The 20,464-nt window shown below is 40.2% G+C and overlaps 1 pseudogene; it reads left to right on the forward strand.

Annotated features, from left to right (window-relative positions):
- Positions 1–1,077: 1,077 nt before the first annotated feature.
- Positions 1,078–1,210, forward strand: LOC115517553 (annotated as a pseudogene).
- The last annotated feature ends 19,254 nt before the right edge of the window (positions 1,211–20,464 follow it).

Genomic DNA, 20,464 nt, shown 5'->3' on the forward strand with positions numbered 1-20,464 from the left:
ATTATTTTTGCCTTTTTTTCCTGGTACTGTTAAGAACTTCGTGACAATGTTGAATAGAACTGATGATAATGGGCGTTCTTTTCTTGTTCTTGTTCTTCTTCTTTTTTTTTAAATGTTTGTTTATATCTGAGAGTGAGAGAGAGAGACAGAGCAGGAGTGGGGGAGGGGCAGAGAGAGAGATGGAGACAGAATCTGAAGCAGGCTCCAGGCTCTGAGCAGTCAGTGCAGAGCCAGACATGGGGCTCAAACTCATGAGCCATGAAATCATGACCTGAGCCAAAGGCGGATGCTTAACTGACTGAGCCACCCAGGTGTCCCCATTGTTTTCTTGTTCTTGATTCCAAAGGCCATACTTCTAATGTTTTCCAATTAAGTGTGATGTTTGTTATAGATTAAAAAAAAATACACCAGGTTAAGGATAGTCCCTTCTCTATTCCTACTGTTTTTATCAAGAATTTGCATAAAATTTTATCAAATGCTTTTCGGAATCTACTGATATATCTTTTTTCCCTCATTTAAACTTCTAATATGTTAAATTAAAAATACTAAAACTATAAAAATATTCTTTTCAGATATATATGCACAGGGTAAACTATGTATTAAAAAACAAATAGTCAGAGGTGTCTGCGTGGCTCAGTTGGTTAAGCGTCCAACTCTTGGTTTTGGCTCAGGTCATGATCTCATGGTTTCATGAGATTGAGCCCTGCGTTGGGCTCTGCACTGACAGCCTGGAGCCTGCTTGGGGTTCTCTCTTTCCCCGCTCTCTCTGCCCCCCCCCCAAATATGTAAATCTACTTAAAACAAAACAAAACAAAACAAAAAGCAGTCAATGGCAAGTACATGATTCAGGATAACAGTTAACACAGGTGGGTAGGGAGAAGCACTTGGGAGACATCAGTTGTCGCTAATGTTCCAGTTCCCATGTCAGGTGGTGAGTTTATGACCATACAGTATAGTATCTAAAGCATACAAATATATGCATAAAAACACAAATGATTAAATACGAAAGCTGATCATGCATAGACCATTAAGGAAAGATAAGCCTATGTGTTATGAACTAAGAATTATGATTAATCCATCACTTCTCGGCCTTTTGGCTAGGATCAAGTGAAGAATTATGATTAATCCAATTGTATGATTTAAAAAAAATAAATTCTTATTTGTCTATATCAGATTGTATTGCATTTATTCCTGGGTTGGTAAAAAGTCTTCTTCAAGTGCTGCATTTTTCACTGCTATTGATTAAGTTCCTCCTCTTTCGATACCTTTTGGCTGTTTGTGGTTGTGAGATTTAATATCATGGCTCACATGTGCTTTAGGGTCTGCACATCCTAAGAGTGAAAAGTTCTGTGATTATCCTGTGCTCTCAATTGTTTAGTCCCCACATTGCAAGATGATTAAATGGCCCTTGTTCTAGGTTGACACTTTGTGTGGAATGCTCTGCAGTGTATAGAGAGCCTGACCCTTTCTTTTGGTTACTTAGACCACACACTTCTGTAATGAACATGCCATGAATTTCTATCCCACCCATCCTAACCATCTCATCCTATCATGTAGGGCTGGGGCATGAGGTTTGTAGCTTTTGGGGAGGACACTCGGAATGTATTTTAGTGGTTACGGACATTTGGAATGAAACAGACTTGGATTTGAATCTTGGCTCTTCTTTTTACCAGCTGTGTGGTCTTTAGAAATTTGAATAACCACTCTGAGCATCAGTAATCCAAAAAATTTGCCTGATATTTATCTCCCAGGTTGTTGTGTTATAATGTTGTCGATTGTTATTACTATGATGATCATATCAGCATCGTGTACAATTAATATTTGTATCTCCATGCAGCTGGATGAAGTTTCAAGCTACTGACCTGGATTTTCCCTTGAGTGTGCTTAGAGGCACCAGTCGTTTTATTTCCTAAGTTCTGAAAAGAGGCCTAGTGCCAAAATACCCTTACCTTCCTTTTCAACCAGTGCTTTTTCTCTTCTGTCGATTAATGGGGGGAGGGGAGAGACGGGCAGTCATGTCATTCACAGCCAGGCCCTTTCTAAGCAGATACAAGTGTTTGGACTGATCTCAGTGCTGAGAACAATATTAACAGCGATCACCCCAATACCGAGCACCCCCACAGCAGCTACCGTACTGAATGCCGGACCCTCAGAATCTCCCTAGGTTCCAGTCCAATTTCCTAAAGCAGATTTTTAAAAATATTTATTTATTGAAGGAGAGAGCGCAAGTGGGGGAGGGGCAGAGAGAATGAGGGGCGGGGCAGAGGATCCCAAGCAGACTTCTAGCTGACAGCAGGGAGCCCCATATGAGATGCGAGGAGAGCCGGATGGGGGGTTCAAACTAATGAGCTGTGAGATCATGACCTGAGCTGGACTTGGATGCTCAACCGACTGAGCCACCCAGGCAACCTTTCCAAAGCAGATCTTTGATCTTCATCTTCACACCAGGAAGTCGGGGGCTTAGAGAGATTCAATAACTAGCCCAGTGTCACACCATTAGTAACTGGCAAAACCAGGAGGCACCCCCTGGTCTCTGTGACCAAAACCTACATTCGCAGCCACTTCCTATGCGGACGCGATTGCCTGGACAGTGTTTACATGTCCCTAATTTTTTGGATTTCGGACTTGGAAGTATGTGGAGCCCAGAACTCAGTGGGACCTGGGTGGTTGAATCGTTGGATTCTCTGTGCCTTTTGGTGAAGCCAGCTCCCTGCCCATGCGAGAGATGCCCTGGAAACTTTGGATGCTCTTTAGCCATTTTGAGAGAGAAAGCGAGGGAGGGAGTGGGAGAGAGAGAGAGAGAGGATCCCAAGCAGCCTCAGTGCTGTCTGTGCAGAGTCCAACTTGTGGCTCCATCTGGCAAACCGTGAGATCATGACCTGAGGCGAAGTCAAGAGTCGGACAGTCAACCCACTGAGCCCCCCCAGGTGCCCCATTTTGGCCATTTTCTACTAAAAGTTGAATCTAAGATGATTCAGTGCTCTGATTGGTAGTTTCTAGAAATATTCGCATTATTCACTTTGGGTGTGGAGTATTCAGATATGTGGCATTCATGACTGTATTTTGGATTTTTAAGTCAGAAAACTAGAGCATTTATAAAAGCCTTGGAAAATATCTGTAGTATGCTGAAATAAAGTGAGAACTTAGTAAAAATATGCATTAATGCAGGAATCCACTGCCCTCACACTAAGCACAAGAGATCTCTGTTGAACCTTGGGAAAAATAAACTTACTCCCTTGGCTTTTATGGGGGTGGCACTAAAATTTGGTAGCTGTGCCCAGGAGTGGGGTAGTGGCATAGAATGAAAACAGTCTGCAGGAGCCTTCAGGTTCTTTAAAACACAACCAACTTAAACATTAACATAGTCTTTAGAGAATGAATCCCGGATTCCCTAATCCCACACAGACAGTTGAGTTTTTGAAAAAGAGGTTCAACTTAAAAAGTTAGTTTACTCTCCTACTTACCAAGTATTTAATTAAACACAATTAACCAAAGGGTGAGAGAATAAAATTTTCTGTTTAAAATTCTTTCCTTCTTCAGCACACCCCCCAAATGACACAAATTTGAGGAAGAATTGTTAAATTTTAGTTTTTGCCCTTGTGCTAGTTCCCTATTTTGATCCAGTTAATATTAAAATGCTCACAAAGCAATTATCATTCATCTTTCAACTTGATGAACAGATTTTCATTGCAGATGAAGTCTGCCCTGTAAATGATTAAACATTAATGAAAACAAGAATCAACCTGATTTGTTTCAACACCTCCATTTCTCTGCGGGAGGTGACATTTTTCTGCCAGTTTGTCCAAGTGCTGCTTTTGCAGCCTCCCTTTTGCTCAAGTAGCGGGTATTTGGCTTTGTTTTGAATTCAGTCGAGAGTATGCCTGAGCTTGAAAATGAAAAACAGTATCCTACTTCTCAGATTCTGTTTGTAAGGATGTGGCAGAGTGCTTACAATACATTTGGAAGCTTGTGACTCCCGAGAATTTCTCTGGCATTGCTCAGCATTCAGTATTTGCAGTGTATTTAATTTATTGGTAGCATTGAATAACATGCAGGGTAAAATGGCAGCCCTGTTAGGCTTTCCTTTTGAACAGCCTTACTAGGATAGCAGCTGACCAAACGCTGACAGCTCTTTCTGCCCATAAAAGAAGTTGGGTTCAGCATTCCAGCTGAACCAATTGACCAATTGACCTTTCTTCAGTCTTCTTTTGTACACCCTTAGGAGAGGAACCATCACCACTCTTTAGTTTATATCTGCTATATGGTTCCTTAATTTATTCCTCATATATGGGAGTACATTTCTTTCCGTGTCCATGTGTGGGGCTTTTGGGCCAAATTTGTTTCCTGCATTTTTGTTTCTGTTTACCAAACAAAGTAGTCACTACTGGAACAGATTTACTCACTCAAACATTGACTGGCACATAAGTGCTCAGTAAACAGTGTTTGAATGAAGAAATGCCGGGCAGTGAATATGGGGACTTTTGGCCTCTCTGCATATCTGATTAAGTGGTCATATATTTAGAGATTTGCTTTCCTTTCATATCACTGCTATCTATGTAATGTTTTAAGAATTTCCTTTACCTGGATAGTTTAAAATTCCAGCATTTAAACATTACCTCCAGATTTAGATAAAGGTAAAATTGTAGCATTGGCTATAAGCAAGCAGGGAAGTATATTAATTTCCAGTTTCCAGGAAGGTTGGAGGAAAAGACTTTCTTAGAATGAGCATGATTGTACCCTGACAGGAGCACTGAAATTAAATGGCTCTAACTGCGTAACACCTTGGCAGTCACGCATAAGTGCATCTTCTTTCTCTTATCGATTTTATGTATTGTGCTTTGCTGGCAAAAATGCTGATTGTTTATTCACTGATGTCAAACAGCTATAGAACCAGCTTTGTGTCGTGCATTGAAAACCAGACTGAAGAATATCACATTTCCTGGTTATTGTATTTGTTTTTGTATTCTTTTAATTGCACGTGCACATATAACAGTAACCCTATTGACGGTATGAATTCCCGTTTTCTATTTTGGAATTGATTTTGCAAGAGACAGTTGAAAGTTTGTGCTCTGTAAGTAGAGAACGATAAGTCCTTTGAATAACAACCTGAAATAATCTATTATCATGAGAATATGTGCTTTATTGCTTTTTTTTTGATGTATACGTTTTTGATTTGATATGATATGTGATATGAAGGGAAATGTTCCCTGTAAACTCCTAAGTATAAGAGTTGGGTTTGCAGAGAGGCCGTAAGTTCCCTTCTGTTTTGGTTACAGCAGGAATATCATCTATTTTTAACACAGTCGCTCTCTGCCATACAGTGTGGTGACACGGCAGTGCCATCGCACGACACTGTCATTTTACTAGAAATGCCGATTTAATTTTATCCTTTTATTTTTAGCTTCATAACTTCCTCACAAAGCTATCTGGAATAAAGAGTCAAATGTTCAAGCATGACATTTACGTTCACTTGAGATTTTTCAAAAGCATCCGCCAGGACTTGATTTGCTTAAAACGTGAAATAAAAATATACCTCTGTTAATTAAGAGAACAACTTCAAATCCAGTTACTCCACAGTAACCTGAGTTCTTGGCATTTCAAATATGCAGTTAAGTTTTATGTTGACCCAGTTAATGTTCCCAAAGTCAATGGAGTGAGGCAACTTGGATTCTCTAGAATCGGGTGTGGAGATGGAATTTGGGGTGCAAGATGGTTACTAGGAATTGCCACCTATAAAAGGGAAGGGGGGGCAGGGAAGGTTTAGGTAGAGGGAGGCTGATGTCGGCTGATGTTGGCTCAGGTGACCGGCCTTGCCCGGTCACCAAAGGCAGGCCAACCTGGAGAACCTGTGATCTCCAGCAAGAGGCTCTCGGCTGCTGAGGCCCATGGAAGAGCCGCCTGCTGGAGACTGTCTGCCGACCACACTCACCACAGCTGGGCAGAAAGTCTTTCTTGACGTGAGGGACTGAGCTCCACCACATGGGACTCTTATAACTATTATTAACAACAGTACATAGATTTTATATAGTCATAACGTTGTCTTCATCTGATCAGTGAAAAATGGAGGCCAAACAATTTGCTTAAGATCTTGTGGTTAATTCAGAGCAGAGCTAGGAAGACTAACTTATATGTCCTATTCTCTTAGCCTTTGGTAAACTGACATCATGCTGTGATGGCTGTATTATTCTTTCATAAATAATTTTTTTAAATGTTTATTTAGTTTTGAGACAGAGACAGAGCGTGAACAGGGGAGGGGCAGAGAGAGAGGGAGACACAGAATCTGAAGCAGGCTCCAGGCTCTGAGCTGACAGCACAGAGCCCAACACGGGGCTTGAACCCACGAACCATGAGATCATGACCTGAGCCGAAGTCGGACGCCCAACCGACTGAGCCACCCAGGCGCCCCATGGCTGTATTATTCTTAAATGGGTGTCAGTGTGTGTGAAGAAAAAGTGAGCTGCAGGTATGGTAGGACTCAAGAACTGGTATGGCCAACAAGAAGGGGCACAGGTTTTAGATTCCAGCTGGCTTGGCCTTCCGGTCTGTGTTCTGCCTGGCTCTGTGACAGGCAAGTCTCTCATTCATTCTGACCTTCAGTGTTCTGGTCAGTCAGTCAATAAAAGGAATGAAGTTGATTTGTTGACCGAACAGGGTAGATGAAAGCACATAATACACTGGTGTTCATAGCAGGAAACACCGTACTTGCTAATTTTCTTAAATGTCAAAACCAAGGCAACCTGTAAAATGTCAGTAGAGAAATGAAGATTCGAACTTGAAGACAGGGAGAACTTTTCTCCCTCATATTTTTCTTTCATATTTCCCCCATACCTGTAGTGTTAATATATTAGGAAATGAATTGACAGACTTTTCAGAAGAACTTGCTTCTGTGGTATGAGGCCATTCCAGACAGACATGGGAAGGGCTGTTATTAAAAAAAAGGAGAGGAAGGGGGCACCTGGGTGGCTCAGTCAGTTGAGCATCTGGCTTCGGCTCAGCTCATGACCTCACTGTTTGTGGGTTCGAGCCCCATGTCGGGCTCTGTGCTGACAGCTTGGAGCCTGGAACCTGCTCCGGATTCTGGTCTCCCTCTCTCTTGCCCCTCCCCTGCTCATGCTCTGTCTCTCTCTTTCTCTCTCTCAAAAATAAACATTAAAAAATTTGAAAAAAAAAAAAAAAACGAGAGGAAGAAGCACGGAGTGAAAAAGACAGATTAAATCAACAAATATTCATGGAATGCTTATTATGCAGAGCTTTTTTTGAATTTTAATGGTACAGCTCAATATAGAAGGTGAATGGAAGTACCAGATCTGAGCTCATTAAAAACTGCCGCTTCTCCCTTTTCCACTTCTACTAGCCTTTGGGTTTAGTCTCGGTTATTTTTCTAGGTTTACTGCCGTCGGCTGGTAACTATTTCCCACCTGTCTATGTTATATGTTAGGCCAAGCTTCAGCCCATTCTTTATGGAAGTTCAAGCCTATTATTTCCTACTTCCAATTACTTTCATAAAGGTCAAAATACTTGACACTGATGGTTGCCGGGAGCCCGCCAACCTCATCTCTCACCATTTACATTTCCAAACCCAAATCTTCCCCCTCTTTCTGCCTCACTAGGTCTCCCAATAGGCTTTGGCCCTTTTGCTTTGGGCCTTTGCCCATACTGATTCCTAATCTGGTAGTGCTCTTTCTCTTTCCTTCTGGTTAACTGCCACTTGGTGTATATTTTTCTTCCTTCGGGAAGGCTTTTGCTAATCCCTGGACTAGACTGGGTCACCCTCTTACTTTCCTCTAATACTCCCTCTTAGGATTGATCACAGGAGGTAATTACTTGCTGTGTGCGTGTGACAGTCTTCTCTCCTATCAGATTTAGCTCCACATGGGCTCCGTACTAGTTCTGTTTTGGCTCCGCCAAGCTCAGTCCTGGCAGGGAGGGAGTCATTGAACCTTTTTGAGTGAAGGATTTAGAAGGCTCACATAAGTCTCTCTTGTTCAGCCTGTGCTTCCTACCTCACTGTTTGGGCTCTCTAAGTTTAGACGTAGGTCAGTGTAAATCCCCCTACATTAAGCTCCACATTTGCTACCGCAAAGACTAAGAACGAAGCCTTTGCTCTGATGTCTCCAATTAAAAAAAAAAAATCCTTACTGTTTCTTAAACCTAGTATGTTTTGTTTCATTTTATTATTTTTATGTATATTTTAGTGCATGTCACTCTGTCAGGTTAAAAAATCATGGTACTTTGATTTATTTAAAAAATTATTTTCCTTACTCGAGCCATTGAATGATGAGAAATGAGATCTTCAAATATTATTATTCAAAAAAAAATGTTTAAGGACTTGATTTATGAGAGAGGGAGAATCAAGCCCTTCATCCACATCCTACAAGCTTTGCTAATCTAATGTTTTTCCTCGGACCAAAAGCTCTTTTTACAGTGCCCGGTGTTTTACAAGTAAGAGCTCAAGGGGAGAGTGGAAATAGGTGGTTTGCTTACAACAAACAGCACATGTAAACGTTCTCGTAATAAGTGCATTTCTTGGCCATTTTATGCTGGTATGAGTTCAGGCTGGGCTACTTTAAAATGGACATCTTCTATTTTTATAGGAAACACATGGAATGTCTGGAATTCTTCTTAGAAAAAGGAATCCGTGCATCCTGCTGCGAAGCAGCCAAGTACTTGCTTTTTGTTAGTTGTGGTCTTAGACTTCAATTCTAAAGGCATCCTGAAAATCAGACATGATTGACTGAAGTTCAGTATTGCTTCTTCAACTGAAAATGAGAAGGACTATACATTTGATTTGAAAAATTTGAAAATTTGTGTTTCGTTCACTTTGGTAGGTAGTCTGTTCAACTGGCCATTTTGTCTTTGCGTTTTATTTTGAAACCATTTGCTTTACAAAGCTTCCCAGGTGGATATTTATTTTCACTTTGAATAAATTAACACAATGGGTAATTTAACTTAAGTGTTGTGTCTTTGACATTTCAGTGGTTCCTGTATATGAATGGCAGGACTCCTGAACTGAAAAATAGTTGTGATTCTTCATGCAAATAACAATATTGAAATCATAATAAGAGTAACTTTATTTGGAAGCTTTCGTATCTTTTTTTATCAATATTAAAACTACTTCTTGCAAATTGCAGGCTTACCGGTTTGCAGATAATGTTAGTCTGAGTCTTGGCCATGTTATTCTGTAATATATGTCAATAGTACCAGAAACGAGACTGGCTGAGTTTTTAGTCACACAGACATTGCTTTATTTTATTTTATTTTATTTTATTTTATTTTATTTTATTTTATTTTATTTTATTTTCAGTACAGCCTATGATAGATCGATAGAGTTGATTATCAAAGTTGATTAAGGTAGAGTTTCTTCCTTCACTGTTTATTCTTTTCATGATTAACCAGAAGCTCCAAATTGCTGATTCTTGCTTTAATTTTTAAATCTACTGGTTAATAAATATGTGAGATTCATCTAAGAGCATCCGTTTTCACATTTCACATTTCACAGAGTGGAACCTGTCTTGGGAAACACAAGAATTTAAGAAAAAAAGGGAATTCAGTGTTTTTCTTGCATAATCATGATCTTGTAGGAATCCACATGGAAAAGTAGCTATTGTATTGTGAGAGTTTTTTTTTTTTTTTTTTTTTTTTTAAGAGTGGCTTTTGTTTAGCCCTATGTGGTATGACCCAGGGGGGAAAAAATCTTGTTTGTTCTTATTAATCGCTCCCCCCTTACATTTTTAGTATAATTAATTAGTTAAAACTTTATTCTGCTTTTGTTTTTTTTTTGTTTTTTTTTGTTTGTTTGTTTTTTGTTTTTTTTCAACGTTTATTCATTTTTGGGACAGAGAGACACAGAGCATGAACGGGGGAGGGGCAGAGAGAGAGGGAGACACAGAATCGGAAACAGGCTCCAGGCTCTGAGCCATCAGCCCAGAGCCTGACGCGAGGCTCGAACTCCCGGACCGCGAGATCGTGACCTGGCTGAAGTCGGACGCTCAACCGACTGCGCCACCCAGGCGCCCCTATTCTGCTTTTGTTAACAGACTAAAGTTATCATCCACCTTTACAATAGCAAAAAACTTGAAATCTAAGGGTGTGGATTGGTGGACAATGAAAGGTCTTCTAGGTCTTGGTGAGATAAAGACTAGTTAATTGACTTCACCATGGTCTTAGTCTATGGCATTGGGGGAAAAACATTTTCAGTTTTCAGTGTTTTCATTACAGACTCAGATGATCTTTCCGGTAAATTAAGTGGTCCTTTACTTGTCAACTTTATGTCTGAATGACTTTTGTTGCAAATAAAGAAGAGTCTTTTTTTGTTGTTATTCATTAAACAGATATTTTAGCATACACATTTCTTGTGAAAAAACAGGAGATGAGTTGGAACTTAACTCATAAAGGAGTTTTGGACTTTACCCCCAATATAGTTAAAGAAACTTATGAACTCATTCAGGCATGGATTTGGAATTCAACAAGTGGTAAATAATAAGGCACAGCCTCTCCTCTTAATATCTTGTTTTGTAGTTTTGGAATGACAGTCAAAATAAGGGAGAGTATATATTTTTAAAGTTCCTCCTGTGTTGTGGGAGGGATACAAATGTTATACAGTGATTAATTTTCCCTGGATGTAGTGGGGATCATGCTACTTGGCTAGTGCTGGCGATAGGAGTGGCAGGAGAAGAGGATGTAATTTTCAACAAATATTCAAGGAATTTTTATGGCACACTTACTGCATGACAGCACTCTGTGTGTTGGAGAGCCAGTGTGAACAAGGCAATATCTCTGCTCTCATGGAACTTATATTTTAGGGAAAGGAAATAGTAGTATTTTTTAAGGTAGAGTGGAGGGAAGTTATTTCTGGATGTCTCTGTGCTTTCTCCCCTTGGACAAGTCAGTGATGCCTTCTGGAGGGTCAAGAGTACATGCGGAGGTGAGGGGCTTAGCTTTGATTGGAGGAGGAACACCTCTCCCTGGCAATAGCAGAGAGAAAGGGAAAATGGGAATTGATGGAAGGGTTAGTAATCTGATGGTGGGACGTTCTTTTTTTTTTTTTTTAATTTTAATTTTGATTTCTAAAATTTAAATTCAAGTTAGTTAAACATACAGCGTAGTGTTGGTTTCAGGAGTAGGACCCACTGATTCATCTCTTACATATGACACCCAGTGCTCATCCCAAAAAGTGCCCTCCTTAATGCCCATCACCCATTTAACCCATCCCTCCACCCACCTCCCCTCCAGCAACCCTCAGTTTGTTCTTTGTATTTAAGAGTCTCTTATGGTTTGTGAGAGTGGGACTTTCCAAAGCTCTTCTCTGGAATCTAAAAAAACAAGAACACAAGACACCAAATGAATACACAAACAAAAAGCAGAATCAGGTCTGTAGATACAGAAAACAAACTGATGGTTGCCAGAGGGGCGGGAGGGGAGGACGGGCACAATGGGTGAAGGGGAGGGGGAGATACAGGCTTCCAGTTTTAGAACAAATAAGTCTCGAGAGTCAAAGGCACAGCATAGGCAACATAGTCAATGGTACTCTAAAATAGCAGAGCATGGTGATAGACGGTAGCCATGCTTGTGGTGAGCAGAGCATAACGAACAAACCCGTGGAATCACTGTGTTGCACACCCCAGACTAAGGTAACACATGTGCCAACTATACTCAAATTAAAAAAAAAAAAAAAAAGAAAAAAGAAAAAAGAGCTCTTACCTAAACGCTTTTGTTTGCCCAGCAAAATCGAGTGAGGTCATCAGCCAAGGTGAGGTTCACGTGTGTGTTGGAGTGGTGGAAGGAGAGAAGAGCAGGTGTGAAGTAGTTGGTTGAGACAGAGCCAGATTTCTGGGCCGTGTTGGGGTAAACGATCACGAATCTAAAATAAAGTAATTCTGCTTACTTTGATTTTTCTGTATGAATAGGCTACTACTATTTGGCGCCTTGGCTGCAGGTTGATGTTTGGGTTCATTCAGGACTGAAGTTTTGATGGACTACAAGTCAATTTGATGAATGAATGGATTATTGGCCCATTTTATGTAGGTCTTATGAATACCAAATATTTTTAAAAAAATCCTTTAAGATGTGCCCATTTAGCCAAAATTATAACAGATTTCTTAATTCTAATTCTTTTTAAGCATCAAGACTTTTGCAAGTTGACATCAAAAAAATACTTCACCCTTTTCCAATGACATGTCAATTCATTAGCCTGCTTTTATTTTTTATTTTTTTTTTTAAATTTTTTTTTCAACGTTTTATTTATTTTTGGGACAGAGAGAGACAGAGCATGAACGGGCGAGGGGCAGAGAGAGAGGGAGACACAGGATCGGAAACAGGCTCCAGGCTCTGAGCCATCAGCCCAGAGCCTGACGCGGGGCTCGAACTCACGGACCGCGAGATCGTGACCTGGCTGAAGTCGGACGCTTAACCGACTGCGCCACCCAGGCGCCCCATTAGCCTGCTTTTAAATGAAATAAATTACATCAGGTAAGACCATTACTGCTGAATGATTTTTAGATTTTGAAGAATAATACAATTTTAGTAATACAAAAAATCTGCTTAATGCCAGGGCTGTCTCAATGTGAAGACCCTCTCCCCCAACTCTTGCGTGTTATTTCATGGTTGCACTCCTCTGCATTTATTTCTTTTAATAGTCCTTTAACATTTTCAATTCCCAAAGCTTTTAGTTACCCTTAGGAATGGATCCAAAATCAGCGACAGAAATTAATAGACGTTACCTTTGAACAATACTTTGTTACATTCCATTGCACAATATCTATCTCCATAAAATTCTTTTCTTGCCAGTGAAGTACAGTTTAAATAGCACATAGGATCACCGGATAATGCCTGAAGAAACATTCTTAAAGCCTAGTTATCCCGTTAAGACTTTTGCCTATTTCCTTTTTATCTCCCCTTGGACAATGTCTTATCCTGGAAATTAATTCTGCAACCCCTTTTGTTTCATACCTTATTTTTCCAATACGTTGCACATTGTTACTTCTGCTCAAGTTACCTTCAATGAAAATGGTTTAGTCCATTTTCATTCCTAACCTTATATTATAAGGATGTATTATGAGTGTGCCAAGTCCAGTTCCTATTGTTTTGATTTGAATATAACTGCTGCTACCATAGAGACCTAAGTGTGAATTTTCATTACCTTCCCTTTCCTCTATATCAGAACTTAATTTGCACTGAGTATTGAATTGGATATATTTGTCCTAGGTAGGAACACAAATAGACAAACTGACAGATATAGAGATTGTTTGTAGCTATTACCAATTAAATTTATATATTCTATTCTATTCTCTGGGGAATCAGTTTCTTCTGTTGCGATATCAATTGTTTGTAGTGTACTTAGAAATTCAACGTGTTAGTGGACCTTTGGGTTTTGTTGAAGAAATATGTACAAGTGTTAGTGGGTGTCGTGCTGTGATCTACTTATTTTCAAGTGGGAAAGGCTTGGATTCAGTTTAGTCACTATTACATGGTGTTTAGGGGATTTGAAAACCACAGAGTAGGCCTATAAGGAATCTTTATTTTACACATCATGAATCTTTCAAGTCTGGGGCAGAATTAATTTTATCAAAACATATTTTTAACACGAGAGCTTGCTTGAGTTCAGCAAGGATGTTTTCTAAGGTTATATTTTAAATATGTCATTTGTTTTTTTTTGCTGGACAAGTTTTTCTTTGTCAGTGAGAAAATGGACAGGGTAGTGAGACAGTAATCTTTTGGCCGTATTTTGAGTCATAGTATCTTATTCTGTGCCATTAAGCAGATTTGTTTACATTTGCAACTAGCAAGGAATTGTTTTGCTTTTCTAAGTGCTGTTTAATAGTACTTGCATTTTATTGTCAATTAATGGACCTTTTTAAGAAAGTCAATTAATACAAAGCATTAATTGTACTATATTTTTCCTACCACTTAATGGATTTTTCTTAACCTTATATAGCCTATGCTGGATGTTAAGCTAATCATCCCCGTCTCACTGGGGAGACTGGTTTAATTTTCCAGTACTGGTCAGTGTAGAAAGCTGGAGAACACCTCACTGCTTCCAACTCATTATTCAGCTGCGAGTAGTATTGTGCAAATTAATTGGGAAGAGAGTTGTAGGACACGTGACCACATATCCTTAATTTCTGAAACATCTGTTATTGCAGAATATCTTACCTGCTAAGATATCCTCCTTTTCGGGTAGATACTCATGACAATCCATCTCCTAAAGAACCTTTTAGATCCTGGGTTTTCAACTTTTCTAAATTTTGTATTTATAGCTCGTATTTTTTGGGCTTGATTTGCTTTATTCTAGGCATTTGACACATCTGAACTCCTGCTAACCCGTATAACTTTATTAAAATTTAAAACCTATACAACTTGCCTACATTTTTTGCTTGAGTACATTTGAATGATGATCTTCACTCCCTCCTCACACCCTTTCTTCCATCCCCTCTCCAGCCAGAAAGAGAGGTAAGCAGTTGAACATTAAAGAAACAGTCTTTTAGTGTTGTAGTTAACCTTATTTCTGAAGATGGGATACTAATTTTCTCCCAGGTAGCCCTATGACTCATTCATTTGGGTTGCAGTAGCTTTAAGGGGGTGATCTAATAATTTCCAAGACATCCTGGCCTGTCCAAGAGCATAATCTTTACAATGCTTATGCTGTATTAGAAGCTGTTAATGGAATGTGGGAGAGCAGGCTCCTGAATGGCTGATTAAATAATATTTTTATATCCTGAAGTACTGTTAAAAGCAGGCATCTCACTGGAAAAAATGATTGATTTCCAGCTGGCAGAACTCTATTAGATACGACCTAAAAATTAATGTTGGTGGTTAGGAAGCTGTATCTCTTACAGAGTCAAATTTTCTCTGGCGTGTGACTTGAGGGAAAGACCAAGGTAGTAAGTTAATTAGTTCTGGCATCTGTAACCAAACCTATAGTGCTTTGAGTCTACCTTGTCTCATTTTAGCAGTTTGGGAAAAATGAATTTTGCCAATATTGCCTCCCCACCCCCCCCCCCAAAAAAAGTCTGCTTCGAAGCTTAAGGTGCATGAACACAGTGCTTGTGGAGTTAGAGTCTGATCTTCGTATCATTCAAATTTTTCTCAGAGTAATCATGTAATGAGATCCTAGTGTGAAAGATATCCAAGTAATAAGATTGTGTAAAAGAATATGTGATTGATTTAAGTGGGAAATTTTTTACATTAACTAAAGTCACCTCAGAAGAATCAAAATTTGTAGCAGAGTCTTAAGTTCCCAGTCACTTATTGTCTAAAAAAGGCCATCTCATCACTTGGATATAGCATCACTAGGGCTTTACCCCTGTACTATATATTGAAAGAGAGTTTGTAAAGAAAACTGGGAGGAAAAAATCCCAAGGGGAATGTTTAGCTCCTTAGTGTTTTGAAAGTCCCTAACCTACATACCAACAATCTAGTATGGTTTTCACTAGAGAGGCCAATAGGTCTCCAGATGCTTCATTTAAAAAAAAATTTTTTTTTTAATGTTTATTTATTATTGAGGCAGAGAGACAGAGCAGAGCGGGGGAGGAGCACAGAGAGAGGGAGACAGAATCTGAAGCAGGCTCCAGGCTCTGAGCTGTCAGCACAGAGCCTGGAGAGGGGTTTGAACTCACAGACCGCGAGGTCATGCCCTGCGCTGAAGTCGGATGCTTGACAGACTGAGCCACCCAGACACCCCAGATGCTTCATTTTCTTAATTATTGCTTTTGGATTAAAGTATCCACTTTTCACAGGAGAACTCACTGAGACTTAGGATGCAGCTGTTAAAAATTTATAGAAGACTTTTCTTAGGTCAAATAAATCAAATTTTATTCTAAGTTAAATACTCTTTTGTTTTAAGCCAGTTGGTTGTCACTGATGTAGTGTATCTTTTAAAGACTTTTATCAGCCATCTTTCATTTAGACGAGATCGTGTATTACTTTTACTAAAATATCCCAAAAGTTACTGTTTGCTAGAAGAAATCTGATTACAAGACTTACAATCAAGGAATCGGCTTAGAGTCAATCAAAACTATTATAACATCGGGGCGCCTGGGTGGCGCAGTCGGTTAAGCGTCCGACTTCAGCCAGGTCACGATCTCGCGGTCCGTGAGTTCGAGCCCCGCGTCAGGCTCTGGGCTGATGGCTCGGAGCCTGGAGCCTGTTTCTGATTCTGTGTCTCCCTCTCTCTCTGCCCCTCCCCCGTTCATGCTCTGTCTCTCTCTGTCCCAAAAATAAAAAAAAAAATGTTGAAAAAAAAAACTATTATAACATCATAAATTACCCAATGGTTCCTTTCCTCTCGCTCTCCCCCACTTCTTTTTTCTTTTTTTTTTTTTTGAGTTTAATTTTTTTCAATGAGTTCAACTAATTTCTTAGGAGTCATTAAAAGGGTCACAGTGAACTCTATTTGCACGATGGATGGGGCGAAGAAAATCGAAAAATTTCTGCTATTTACTGCATGCTTTCTTGGGTCGGGGAGCAGATGTTCTTTATCTCTCCCGAGCTCGGCAAAACTTAAGGACGTTTTGCCTGGCTCCTCAGTCTCTCTCCAGTTTTCCCTGAGGAGGCTGGGGCTGCAGTCAGACTGGCCAAAGCTGAGGACAACAGTGTTCTGGTTTTTACTTGGCGCTGGGCTGTCAAGGCAGCCTCCTTCTCTCTTTCCTCTCTTGATCCTGGGGCTGCCTGGTCAGTCTTGCCCTCGAGGTCGGTTGGGGGTTGGTGAATTTTCCCTTTCCCATAGATGGGTAGAGGTTCTATAGGGGTGGCGACGGGAGATGGGGTCAGGCGGTCCTACATTAACCTGTGTGTATCTCATGTTTTGAAATAATCTTTGTTCTTAGAGATACTGCGTATTCAGAACACAGTTCAGAATTACGATTACATTTTTGCTATTGTAAGAGGACCCGGGGACACTGAATTTTCTGCCTTATGGGATTCCAATTTTGGAAGTAATCGTGCAGTAAAAACTTCAGAATCAGAAAGTTACAATGGTACATATACTGACAAAGCATTCACATTTATTCACGTAATGATTTTTGTTCATTACATACGAGGAAATAAACTGGCTATTCTGAGTAATGCTGAGTAAGGCTATTTCTGAGTAATGAACATCAGTATTCAAGTGTGTGTTTGGACTTACCAGTTCTTTTTTTTTTTAAATTTTTTTTAATGTTTATTTATTTTTGAGACAGAGACAGAGCATGAATGGGGGAGGGTCAGAGAGAGAGGGAGACACAGAATCCGAAACAGGCTCCAGGCTCTGAGCTGTCAGCACAGAGCCCAACGCGGGGCTCGAACTCACAGACAGTGAGATCATGACCAGAGCTGAAGTCAGACGCTCAACCGACTGAGCCACCCAGGCACCCCTGGACTTACCAGTTCTTTTGGGTATATACACAGAGAGTAATTTCTGGGGTCGTATGACAACTCTATGTTTAGCTTTTTGAGGAATCCATTGACTTTTAATATAACTTTTGAATAAGAAGTGGTTGAATATAAACAAGATTTTGGAATTAGATTATTTGGGGTGAGCTAGGTATTGCTATATCTAACTTAAAAGCTGATTATTTAAAAAAATGTTTTGAATGTTTGTTTATTTTTTAAGAAAGCCATGTTTGTTTTTTTAATGTTTATTCATTTTTTAAGAGAGAGAGAATGCGTGCGCAAGTCGGGGAGGGGCAGAGGGAGAGGGAGACCCAGAATCTGAAGCAGGCTCCGGGCTGTGTGCTGACAGCTCACTGGAACAGCTGACGCAGGGCTGGAACTCATAGACTGCGAGATCATGACCTGAGCTGACCTGAGCTGAAGTCAGATGCTTAACTGGCTGAGCCACCCAGGTGCTCCAATGTTTATTTATTTTTGAGAGAGAGACAGAGCCGGAGCATGAATGGGGGGGGGGGCAGAGAAAGAGGGAAACACAGAACCTAGAGTAGGCTCCAAGCTCTGAGCTGTCAGCACAGAGACTAACATGGGGCTCGAACTCACAGACTGCGAGATCATAACCTCAGCCAAAGGTGGATGCTTAACTGATTGAGCCACTGAGGTGCCCCTAAAAGCTTATTTTAATGCAATATACCTATTTTGCAATTACAGATAATTTGGGGAGATTTGTTTGTTTGTAGAAATTATATTGATTAAAGGAATAGATGCCATGTCTGCTGAGGCTGAAAGAAGAATCAAATTTCCTAGTAGAATATTGGTTAATTTACATTGATCCTTAATATTTCACTACCTAAAATGGTATTCTGATAACCAATGTTAATAGATGCCTCATTGTTTTGAAGAATGGAAGTAAAAGAACACAGCCTAAATGTTTAAAGAGTAGAAATGCATCCACATATTTTATTTTATTTAATTGCAAAATACATAGTCCATACTCTTTGGCTAAATATCAAATTAAGTTAACCTATGTCCCAGCGTGTTTGTGCTCTCACTGGTTCTACTAAATAGATACACTATTCTTGGATGAGTGGCCAAAACCCTGATAGGGTTTTCAGAATTTTTTTGTTGGTAAAGTCTTTCTTATGAATTTGTGTAGTCATGTATTTCTGTGATAACTTTTTTTTTTTACCCATAATTCTTTATTTTTGGCACTTTCTTGTACTGTCACATGAAAGCACTTCAGCCAGTATCTGCTGGCTGTGATTTTGTATTAATATTAATTTTCTGATCAGAGGGCACAGACTTTGGTTGTCTTCACTTCTATGTCCCCTAGGATTAACATAGGACTGACAAGCTGTGGGTGCTCCCAGTGTTTGTTTTATGTGTAAAGGAAAGAATTGATAGAATTTGGTACTGTATCATTTTAGCTTTAAGAGGGAGGAATGGTGGAGTAAAAATTTTAATGTTTATTTTATTTTTGAGAGAGAGAGACAGAGCACCAGCAGGGGAGGGACAGAGTGAGAGGGAGACACAGAATCCAAAGCAGGGTCCAGGCTCCAAACTGTCAGCACAGAGCCCGATGCAGGGCTCGAACTCACGAACTGTGAGATCACGACCGGAGCCTAAGTCGGACGCTTATCCAACTGAGCCACCCAGACACCCCTGTTTGCTATTTTTATAAACATTATTTAAGCCTCCCCAAACACAGGAAGTTTACTACTGAATTAAAGGTGTGCAAGGTTTTCTTCCAGAACAGAAAGAATAGAGTAAGATTCTTTTTTTTTTTTTTTTTTTTTTTGCTTAAGGTTAATAAAAATGAGTTATTTTTGTTTGTTAATACTCTTTTGTCTTATCAACTTAACATGATGACCATGTGGATTAACTGTGGTGTGTGTAAAACCACTTTTGTAAATTGTGCAACCTCTATCTGCTTTTTCATTTGAACTCTTCTCTGAGTTGAAGTCGTGAGACCCTTTGTATAAAACTGACCTACATGGAAGACTTCTTTATTTAAAAAATTTTTTTTTGATGTTTACTTTTTGAGAGAGAGAGAGAGAGAGAGCAGGGGAAGGGCAGAGAGAGAGGGAGACACAGAATCCGAAGCAGGCTCCAGGCTCAGAGCTCTCAGCACAGAGCCCAATTTGGGGCTTGAACCCATGAACCTAGAGATCTTGACCTGACCTCAGTCGCTTAACCGACTGAGCCACCCAGGTGCCCCTACAAAGAAGACTTCTTGGTTGATCATCTTTGTTGATCCTGATTCAGGTTACTACTGCTCCCTGTTTCTTCACTTAGATGAGATTTCTCACATGGTAAACATTTTGTGAACTTTCAGACTTACTCTGGGTTTGAAAACCCAAATTTTTTACTTCTTGATGATTTTATTACTCAAACTCTCTTTTATTACTTTTCATCATAGGAGAAGCTATGATTATAGTTTTGTTTTTGCACTTAGGTCTTTTTTCCTTGTGGCTGAGACACTCAAGACATGTATTTTGGGGGCGCCTGGGTGGCTCAGTTGGTTGAGTGTCTGACTTCGGCTCAGGTCATCATCTCACAGTTCGTGAGTTTGAGCCTGGCATTGGGCTCTGCTGTCTGTCAGTGCACAGCCGGCTTCGATCCTCTCTCTCCCTCTCTCTCTGCTCCACCCCCCACTTGTTCTCTCTCTCTTAAATATAAATAAGCATTAAAAAAAAAGAAATGCATTTTGTGTTAGGCTCCTCCAATTTCCTGCTGATTTCGTCTCAGTGGTCACGGCAACTGCTTCTCCATCTTTCGCTTAGTGGATGCCCTGGGCTCTTCACTGGACTAGATTGCGGAGAACCCATTCTTAGATTTAGCACCCGTGCCAATTATTGCCACGTCTCCCCCTGCTCTAGAGTCTGTTACGTGATCCTCCACTGAGAAGAGCTGATAGCTAAGGAATCACTGTCACAGCCACAGTGCTTGAAGAAGAAGCGTGGAGTCAGTGGTGGACAGGGAGCGGGTGACTGACTCATTGTTACTGTGTTAACAGTCGGCCATCCCCGCGGGAAGTACCGAGATCCAGATGTGAGCACTGCCGTGTGTTTTCAGGCACTCCTAGTGCACGGCCCCTATT

The sequence above is a fragment of the Lynx canadensis genome, chromosome B3 (assembly GCF_007474595.2).
Source record: "Lynx canadensis isolate LIC74 chromosome B3, mLynCan4.pri.v2, whole genome shotgun sequence".
Taxonomy (NCBI): domain Eukaryota; kingdom Metazoa; phylum Chordata; class Mammalia; order Carnivora; family Felidae; genus Lynx; species Lynx canadensis.